This window comes from Dermacentor albipictus, unplaced genomic scaffold (genome assembly GCF_038994185.2).
Source record: "Dermacentor albipictus isolate Rhodes 1998 colony unplaced genomic scaffold, USDA_Dalb.pri_finalv2 scaffold_91, whole genome shotgun sequence".
NCBI classification, from domain to species: domain Eukaryota; kingdom Metazoa; phylum Arthropoda; class Arachnida; order Ixodida; family Ixodidae; genus Dermacentor; species Dermacentor albipictus.
Genome location: NW_027225645.1, coordinates 75001 through 85000, shown reverse-complemented (window position 1 = coordinate 85000; position 10000 = coordinate 75001). Strand labels below are relative to the sequence as shown.

General features: G+C 56.6%; 2 non-coding genes across 2 annotated transcripts; one reads left to right on the top strand and one right to left on the bottom strand.

The window, feature by feature from the left end:
• Nucleotides 1-1963: 1963 nt before the first annotated feature.
• On the bottom strand, nt 1964-2155 carry LOC139053330 (U2 spliceosomal RNA). The gene has a single exon (XR_011510411.1). It is a non-coding gene; the product is annotated as a U2 spliceosomal RNA (small nuclear RNA).
• A 4851-nt stretch (nt 2156-7006) lies between these two features.
• On the top strand, nt 7007-8819 carry LOC139053345 (small subunit ribosomal RNA). Its single transcript, XR_011510426.1, has one exon. It is a non-coding gene; the product is annotated as a small subunit ribosomal RNA (ribosomal RNA).
• The last annotated feature ends 1181 nt before the right edge of the window (nt 8820-10000 follow it).

The window sequence follows — 10000 nt, the reverse complement described above, 5'->3', positions numbered from 1 at the left end:
TTGATTACCAGTACCGCGCCAGCGTCGACCGGCCGGCGAAGCGACGAACTCAGCAGCGCATGCGCGAGGCCCTACAACACCCCAACCGAGCTACCCTGCTTATCGGAGAGAGCGAGTGCGCGTGAACGCGGGCTCGTCTGACGATCTGGATTAAAGAAAAAAAAAAGTGTGTCCGAGATATTGACAAAGACAAGTGGTCGCTGTCGCTCTGAGTCTTAGCGCGTTATAGAAAACGTGGGATGGCGGTGCTTCCTCGAGGGTCTAAAAGTACAATCTTCGAACTAGCGCTCCCGGCGGAACGTGGAGCTAGCATCCTTCTTCTTGGAACGGTTTGCAATGGACTGCTTGAATGTGCCGACCACGCGTCACGGGTCGCGTATAGAGCCAACGTTTGGCAAGAACGCGTCTAGCACAACCGATCGCGGTTGCGATAACCCATCGTTGGTAGCGAAAAAAAGAAAGAAAGAAAAAAAAAACACCTACCCGCAGCTTGTTAGCAGTAACCGTAAATGTGGTTCTAAATATAGGTTCGCTGGTCACTGAAACTTTCTCATAACGCACACCACTGTAGTCCAAAAAGAACAAAGCACGCACAATGGATATGATACAGCCGTCACCGCATGATTTCGCGTTTTCCTTATTGCATTACTTTCGTGGGCATGCGCGCTAGGGCCACGCAGGCCAGGAGGCAAGGGGAAAAATAAATAAGAAATGATACGCGATCCTCAGCATTGACTTGGCTGATGTGGCACTCGCATTTATGTTCTTTACCTTAGGCGAGCTCAACGCGCCAACTGAACTCCAATTTCCCATAACGGAAATTCGTATTTGGCCATTTGGTTGTATTTTTGGCTGATGTTCGCGTTTTTCGCCCGAGCATGCGCTTCACTGCGCCGCTCGTTGCCCCTTCAATGCGGCTTCACTGCCCTGCAGGCGTGTTCTGCGTCAAGCCGAACCACCAGGCAAAAAGCCTGGGCGCCGCCATCTTGTTGAGAGCGGCGCCGGGGACACAATCGCGCCTAGCTCATTGAGTTTTCCCCCAAAACTGAACGAAATAGCCTTATTTAAATGAGAAAGATGCCGCGAGTGCCGCAACGAAGGACCTTAAGGATTACCGAAGGGTAACTGAGGGCGACGCGACGAGCTTTGGAAAGAAGAATGATGGGTGTAGCGCTACGGGGGATAAGAATAGAGCAGATTCGGGGGGTGAGCGAACAAACGCGAGCTAATGACACCTTAGTTTAAACCAAGAAAAAGAAATGGGCGTGCGCAGGGCATGCAATGTGGGGGGAAGATCATCAATTAAGGGTTACCGACTGAATTCCAAGAGAAGGGAAGCGTAGCACGGGGTGGCGGAAATTTAGGAGGGCAGATTAGATTAGGAAGGGCGCAGGCACTAGACGGCGACCGTGACCGGGCTTACACGTGACCGGGGTGCTTGGAGAATAATGGGAGAGGTCTTTGCCCTGCAGTGGTCGTAGCCAGCAGGATGATGATGACGAAAAGGTAGCAACAGGTATTCATAACATACAGGTTGGAAAGCTGAGGCACCTCTGAACCCTTGAATATATTTCGCCACACTTGGCCATACGACAAGTTTGTTTTCGAGGCGCTCGGTCCCACTGCAGCGAAAATGTTGCCGGAAATCGGGCACTCCATTTTTGTTTCATAGGGAACCTTTCTTCCACTAGGGCAGCGGATTTTCGCAGGGCGAGCTTGCTGTCGTTTACGGATCAAAGCGATAGTGAACTCCAAAATGCAGTGTTGGCTTTGAGTGGGACTTACATTGATTGCAAAACCCACGGCTAATCACCCTTCCCCCCCCCCCCAAGTGGCTCATTACAGCAGACAATCGTTCAGAAACACCGGCATCGTTGCGTATAGTATGGGAATGGTGCGTGTCACGTGAGTGCTCGCTTCGAGCTTGTGTTCTTCATTTTGATTGAATGAAGTCTCACCTAAGTGAGCGGGGGCCGATCCCGGAGGTAGTGCAATACCGGGCCGACCTGCGGCGGAGGTGAAGCAGGCTTCAAGCACTCCGCCAACTTCCAAAAATAGGTTTAATATCGTGGGTCCATATAGAACCCGTATCAGATATTAAGCTGATAAGAACAGATACTACACTTTGATCTTAGCCAAAAGGCCGAGAAGCGATGTCTTTCACTTCACTCCATTGTACCACTGCCTTGTGGGTGCCCTGGCGACATTGGTAACCTCAGCAACAGCGTGGGCAATCTTATAAAACCCAGCCCGTCTAGAGACTCTATGCTCTCTATCTCGCGAATCAACTCGCGACGCCTCAGTCTTTCACTGTTAACGAAACGCCGTCGCGTAGAAACGAGACCCGAGCGCAAGCTTGTTCGCAAGGCAAAACCAACGAAGGCAACCTCGTAGAAAACGGAACAGGCGAGCGGAAAACACGCGCAAGGGGAATGCTTACTTCCGTCTGAATGCGACCGCTCAAGGCGGCTTTCTTTGAGGCCTTCGTTTCAAGCCCGTGCGCAAGTGTAATACACTACGCGCATTTCCCTCATTTCCTTTTATTTACCGCAAGGCCCACTGAAAGTTTTCATACGGCACAGGCCGGGACGGATTGCAACGTGTCGATTCGACCGCTAGAATTAGGTAGCGCGCCTCATGTACGAATGAAAGAGAATGAAAAAAAAAAATAAATATAGAAAAGGCTGCGCACTCCTTCCAACCGGAAACATAGAGGGCAGGAAGATCGCCATGTGGAGCACAGGTGTTGTTAAAAAAGAAAGAAAGAAAGAAAGAAATAGCGCTACCCCATCATCTTTACCGTGTGCGTGTATACACACACACGCACACATATGCACGCGCACGCACGCGCGCGCGCGCACGCACACACACACACACACACACACACACACACACATACGCACACATGCTAGCATAGCTTAAGCACAGCTGGAAAGCTCAGCCTTGCGCAAGAAAAAAGGACCACGCCCTTTCGCAAGCCCCTTTGAAACTTTTAAATGAGAAACATGTGTACAGCGAGGTCGTTCGAAACTGGCGCGAAAACGCATCCGCGCCATCTGTGTGCGGAACTAGGAAAACCTACGGCCTTCGCCATACAGAAAGAAAGGTAGATGGCGCGAGCTAACGCTCCGTTGCATACTAAGAACGAGAGCTAGTGAATAATGGCAGAAACGTCTTGGGAAGAGAGAAAAAAACAACAACAACAAAAAAAAAGAAAGACACGCAAGTTGTTGGCTCGCGCAAGCATTCTATTTTACAGCGAGTAAAGAGCATAGCAACTTCTCACAAGAGCAGCAAGAAAGACAAGAAGAACGTGAGAGAGGGGGAGAAACAGGCGCGTTTCTTTGGAATGCAGAGCATGCTGCACACACTATGAAGTGCCAAAGAGACGGGGAAAGCAGATGGCGCGATTGTGTATGTCCTCAAAGCTTGAAAACAATTTCTAAACTACAAGGTGTGCCGAAGTCCGCCTACTCTCATCAGGTTGCTCCCGCCTCCAATTGCATTTAAATTAAAATTACAGTCGCCTCAGAGGCAGAGAGAGAGAGAGAGAGAGAAAATGTGTACACTTGCTTCGCGCAGCTGCACCCGTTCAAATTTTACAGCAACAAGAGCACTCCCGCAGGCACAAAGTCCGCTGCCGCGTCCGCCGGGGCGGAATGCACTCGCTTCCGTAAATTGTCGTGCGGCAGACTGCTGCATCGTAGCACACCTGAAACCGCGCAGACGTCAGCGATCGCCGCGAGATCGCTGCGAGCGCTAAAGTCCGAAACCACGTCCGCCGGGGCGGCGGGAGCTCGATACCCCTTCACGAAACTTCTGCGTGTACACCGCCGCACGGCCACGGCGGAGTCGCTGGCATCCTGCGCGCAGTTGCATTGCGTCGCGCCGGGAATCGTTGAAGCCCCACGCAGACGTCGGCGTCGGCCCCGACCTGGCTGCGAGCGCTCGAAGAGACCAAGTCCGAAGCCACGTGAGCCGGGGCGGTGTGAGCGCGACTAAGTCCGAGACGACGTCAGCCGGGGCGGCGTGAGCGAGACCAAGTCCGAGACTACGTCAGCCGGGGCGGCGTGAGCGAGACCAAGTCCGAGACTACGTCAGCCGGGGCGTCGACTAAGTCCGAGACGACGTCAGCCGGGGCGTCGAGCACGCCGCGGTCGCTTTTCCCACTCTTACTCGAAAAATGGCGAAGGGGCCGCGCTAGCGTGCCTTGAATCGGTGAGCGGCGGTACCGCGGCGATCGCGAGAGCTCAAATCGGCCGTGCCAAGGCCAAATATTGGCGCTCGGCTCGGCGCAGTACGCCGCCTTGTCGCACGAGTACGGCCCCGTGGAGGTCTGGTCACTTATCGCTGCTCTTATAAGGGGCCGTACCGCCCTGGCCGACGTTGTACCGTAGTGCCGTTTTCGGCTTGCGCGTGTTCGTGGTGGTGTCCGCGCACCGCTCCGCACTCGAGAATCGTGCCCACGACGACGCGAGCGCTCGGAAGAGACGCAAGTCCGAAACCACGTGAGCCGGGGCGGTGTGAGCGCGACTAAGTCCGAGACGACGTCAGCCGGGGCGGCGTGAGCGAGACTAAGTCCGAGACTACGTCAGCCGGGGCGTCGACCAAGTCCGAGACGACGTCAGCCGGGGCGTCGAGCACGCCGCGCGCGCTTTTCCCACTCTTACTCGAAAAATGGCGAAGGGGCCGCGCTAGCGTGCCTTGAATCGGTGAGCGGCGGTACCGCGGCGATCGCGAGAGCTCAAATCGGCCGTGCCAAAGCCAAATATTGGCGCTCGGCTCGGCGCAGTACGCCGCCTTGTCGCACGAGTACGGCCCCGTGGAGGTCTGGTCACTTATCGCTGCTCTTATAAGGGGCCGTACCGCCCTGGCCGACGTTGTACCGTAGTGCCGTTTTCGGCTTGCGCGTGTTCGTGGTGGTGTCCGCGCACCGCTCCGCACTCGAGAATCGTGCCCACGACGACGCGAGCGCTCGGAAGAGACGAAAGTCCGAAACCACGTGAGCCGGGGCGGTGTGAGCGCGACTAAGTCCGAGACGACGTCAGCCGGGGCGGCGTGAGCGAGACTAAGTCCGAGACTACGTCAGCCGGGGCGACGAGCACGCCGCGCGCGCTTTTCGCACTCTTACTCGAAAAATGGCGAAGGGGCCGCGCTAGCGTGCCTTGAATCGGTGAGCGGCGGTACCGCGGCGATCGCGAGAGCTCAAATCGGCCGTGCCAAGGCCAAATATTGGCGCTCGGCTCGGCGCAGTACGCCGCCTTGTCGCACGAGTACGGCCCCGTGGAGATCTGGTCACTTATCGCTGCTCATATAAGGGGGCCGTACCGCCCTGGCCGACGTTGTACCGTAGTGCCATTTTCGGCTTGCGCGTGTTCGTGGTGGTGTCCGCGCACCGCTCCGCACTCGAGAATCGTGCCCACGACGACGCGAGCGCTCGGAAGAGACGGAAGTCCGAAACCACGTGAGCCGGGGCGGTGTGAGCGCGACTAAGTCCGAGACGACGTCAGCCGGGGCGGCGTGAGCGAGACTAAGTCCGAGACTACGTCAGCCGGGGCGACGAGCACGCCGCGCGCGCTTTTCGCACTCTTACTCGAAAAATGGCGAAGGGGCCGCGCTAGCGTGCCTTGAATCGGTGAGCGGCGGTACCGCGGCGATCGCGAGAGCTCAAATCGGCCGTGCCAAGGCCAAATATTGGCGCTCGGCTCGGCGCAGTACGCCGCCTTGTCGCACGAGTACGGCCCCGTGGAGATCTGGTCACTTATCGCTGCTCATATAAGGGGGCCGTACCGCCCTGGCCGACGTTGTACCGTAGTGCCGTTTTCGGCTTGCGCGTGTTCGTGGTGGTGTCCGCGCACCGCTCCGCACTCGAGAATCGTGCCCACGACGACGCGAGCGCTCGGAAGAGACAGAAGTCCGAAACCACCTGAGCCGGGCCGCGGCGGGAGCTCGACGCCCGTCACGCAACTTTGGCGTACAAGCCACCGCACGGCCGCGACTGAGTCGTCGCCACCGTCCGGCTGGCTGCACTATAGCACGCCGGGAACCGGGAAAGAACCGCGCAGAGGTCGTCGTTTTGCCGCGGCGTTGGCGCGAGCGCGCGAAGAGACAAAGTCCGAAACGGCGTCAGCCGGGGTGTCGAGCACGCCGCCCGCGCCGGTCGCACTCGTGCTCGGAAACGGCGAAAGGGCCGCGCTAGCGTGCGGCCCCGTAGGGGCACAGAAAGGCGATTGTTCTGGAAACCGCGCTGTCCATAGGCGAGAGATTGCCGTTCGCGCATTCGGTCGACGCGCTGCGCTTTCACGACTTCGGCATTGCGCTGCCGACGTAAGCTTTCCATCTCGCTCGCGGCGCTGCGAGGCGGCACGATTTTCGCCAAACGCTCGTCGAAAGTGGCACGAGTACGGCCCCATGGAGATTTGGGAACTTATCGCTGCTATTATATGGGGGTCCCAGAGAGCAGTCGCCCCCAAAAGCGACCTGGGTGTTTGATATGCGGCGGGCTTCGTGCCCGTCAAGCGTGTCCCCGGTATCGCTCCCGTGGATCCCACAGCTGACGTCTGCAGCCTCATCCGCTTGATGCGTTAGGGGCTGGTTGTCGGACGACGCTTTCTCCACGATATCGAGTTGTGTTCCGCATCGTCCTCGGACGAGTCAAATGCGAAAGCGCCGAAGGCGCGGGCGTGACCCGTCGCCTGGCGGCTTTGCCGTCTCGGCTACGTTGCAAGTGTCGGTCGGTCCACCTGTGCTGCGGGCTCAAGAGAAACCGCAAGCCGTGATCGAGTCGACACAACCAGTCTATCGAGAATGTTGCGTGCTTCTTGCCGCGTGGCGATACCCGGCCCTTCGGGGAGGGCGCCGTAGCGAGCTCGAACGCCGTCGTCTCGGACTGTGCAAAGTGCTACTCTTTGCAAGAACGAAGCGTGCTGGGGCGCCTGAAGGTGGCCTCGGCATCGCAAAAACGGCGTCCGGCCTGCTTGACAGGCGGGACGCGCAGTTGAACGATTACCTGGTTGATCCTGCCAGTAATCATATGCTTGTCTCAAAGATTAAGCCATGCATGTCTAAGTACATGCCGAAATAAGGCGAAACCGCGAATGGCTCATTAAATCAGTTATGGTTCCTTAGATCGTTTCTTCCTACTTGGATAACTGTGGCAATTCTAGAGCTAATACATGCAGTGAGCCTGAAGCCCTTTGGGCGACGGGTGCTTTTATTAGACCAAGATCGATCGGGTTTCGGCCCGTATTGTGTGGTGACTGGATAACTTTGTGCTGATCGCATGGCCACGAGCCGGCGACGTTTCTTTCAAGTGTCTGCCTTATCAACTTTCGATGGTAGGTTACTTGCTTACCATGGTTGTTACGGGTAACGGAGAATCAGGGTTCGATTCCGGAGAGGGAGCCTGAGAAACGGCTACCACATCCAAGGAAGGCAGCAGGCGCGCAAATTACCCACTCCCGGCACGGGGAGGTAGTGACGAAAAATAACAATACGGGACTCTTTTGAGGCCCCGTAATTGAAATGAGTACACTCTAAATCCTTTAACGAGGATCAATTGGAGGGCAAGTCTGGTGCCAGCAGCCGCGGTAATTCCAGCTCCAATAGCGTATACTAAAGCTGCTGCGGTTAAAAAGCTCGTAGTTGGATCTCAGTTCCAGACGAGTAGTGCATCTACCCGATGCGACGGCTCGGACTGAACATCATGCCGGTCCTTTCTTGGTGCACTTCATTGTGTGCCTCGAGAAGGCCGGTGCTTTTACTTTGAAAAAATTAGAGTGCTCAACGCAGGCGAGTCGCCTGAATAAACTTGCATGGAATAATAGAACAAGACCTCGTTTCTGTTCTGTTGGTTTTTGGAATACGAGGTAATGATTAAGAGGGACAGACGGGGGCATTCGTATTGCGGCGCTAGAGGTGAAATTCTTGGACCGTCGCAAGACGAACTACTGCGAAAGCATTTGCCAAGAATGTTTTCTTTGATCAAGAACGAAAGTCAGAGGTTCGAAGGCGATCAGATACCGCCCTAGTTCTGACCATAAACGATGCCAACCAGCGATCCGCCTGAGTTACTCAAATGACTCGGCGGGCAGCTTCCGGGAAACCAAAGTGTTTGGGTTCCGGGGGAAGTATAGTTGCAAAGCTGAAACTTAAAGGAATTGACGGAAGGGCACCACCAGGAGTGGAGCCTGCGGCTTAATTTGACTCAACACGGGAAAACTTACCCGGCCCGGACACTGGGAGGATTGACAGATTGAGAGCTCTTTCTTGATTCGGTGGATGGTGGTGCATGGCCGTTCTTAGTTGGTGGAGCGATTTGTCTGGTTAATTCCGATAACGAACGAGACTCTAGCCTATTAAATAGGTGCGGGGTTCCCAGCACCTTACAACCTTCTTAGAGGGACAAGCGGCTCCTAGCCGCACGAAACAGAGCAATAACAGGTCTGTGATGCCCTTAGATGTCCGGGGCCGCACGCGCGCTACACTGAAGGAAGCAGCGTGTCTTTATCCCTGTCTGAAAAGACTGGGTAACCCGTGGAACTTCTTTCGTGATTGGGATAGGGGCTTGCAATTGTTCCCCTTGAACGAGGAATTCCCAGTAAGCGCGAGTCATAAGCTCGCGTTGATTACGTCCCTGCCCTTTGTACACACCGCCCGTCGCTACTACCGATTGAATGATTTAGTGAGGTCTTCGGACCGATGTCCGGCGCGGCCTTTCGGTTGCGCCGGTCTGTTGGAAAGATGACCAAACTTGATCATTTAGAGGAAGTAAAAGTCGTAACAAGGTTTCCGTAGGTGAACCTGCGGAAGGATCATTACCGGATTGTTCGAGGGTGACGAGCGCCATTGTTTCTACCCCGTGTGGGTGAAGCAGCTCGCTGCGCCCGACGCTTTCCGCCGCTGGCCCCGCTTGGACGCGGGGACGGCTATACCCGAACATGCCGGGGATTGCCCGAATTTCGAAGGGCGCCCCGTGCCAAATTTGTTGCGCCCAGTGGACGCCGGCTGCAACCTTGGACGGTTGGCTTGGCCGCGCCCGCGGGTAGAAACGGCGTAACGCACACTGTTGGGTGGGCTTTCTGAAGTCCGCCTCGGCACTCTTGCGCGGAATGGGAGTAAGACGACCCGACCTGCTGCTCTTGCCCAGTACGAGGGGAACGGCGAAGCGTGCGGTCGGTCAAGGAACTGACGGTCGAGAGCTAATGCCGCTGCCGCTTAGTACACACGGAACCGTGGTGCGAGCGCTCTCCCGTCCTCCGCGGCAAACGCTGCCGAGTCTGAAAAGGCTGGCGGCTGCCGGTCGCTTCCTGCGGCGAGTGTGGAGTAACGACCCGACTTTGTTGCTGCCCAAGTACTAAAGGAACGGTGCGGCGCTCGGTCGGTCATGGAACCGGCGGTATTGAGGGTGCGGCTGCCAAGTACGGAAGGAACCGTGGCCTAAAGCACTCTCCCGTCCTCCGCGGCAAATTCCACCGCGCCCGAAAGGGCCGGAGGCTGCCGGTCGGCTCCCGCTCGTGACGCGCGAGGTGTCGAGTTCGCGGTTCAATGCGACGACGTCTGCAGGCTATTTGCCCGCCGCCGAGGGAAAGGCGGCGTTGCTGCGAAGTACCGAAGGAAACGCGGCTTTGCTACGTCGGAAGCGTTCTGCGGTTTGCGGACTTGTGCGCTTTGGGAAGGCGCCGCACGTCGAAAGAGGAAGTACGGACAGACGAGGGACTGTAATCCCGTATTCGAACGCACTTGCGGCCAGGCCCTTGCTGGCTTCGTCTTCCGCCTCAAGTAGACTTGTTGTGGCTCCGGCGCAGAGAGCCGTCCCTGGCACTGGCCGAGTGGCTTTGGAGAGCTGCGCGAGTACGCGCGCGCCAAGCTCTTGTCTTTCGTCTCGAGTAGGCTGTTGGATCAGCAGCGGTCATGCGGAAACGCGTGACCGCCGAACGAAAGAGCGAAACAGGAGTAGCGCACGCCGAAAGGCGCTCTTCGAAACCACACACAGGGAGAC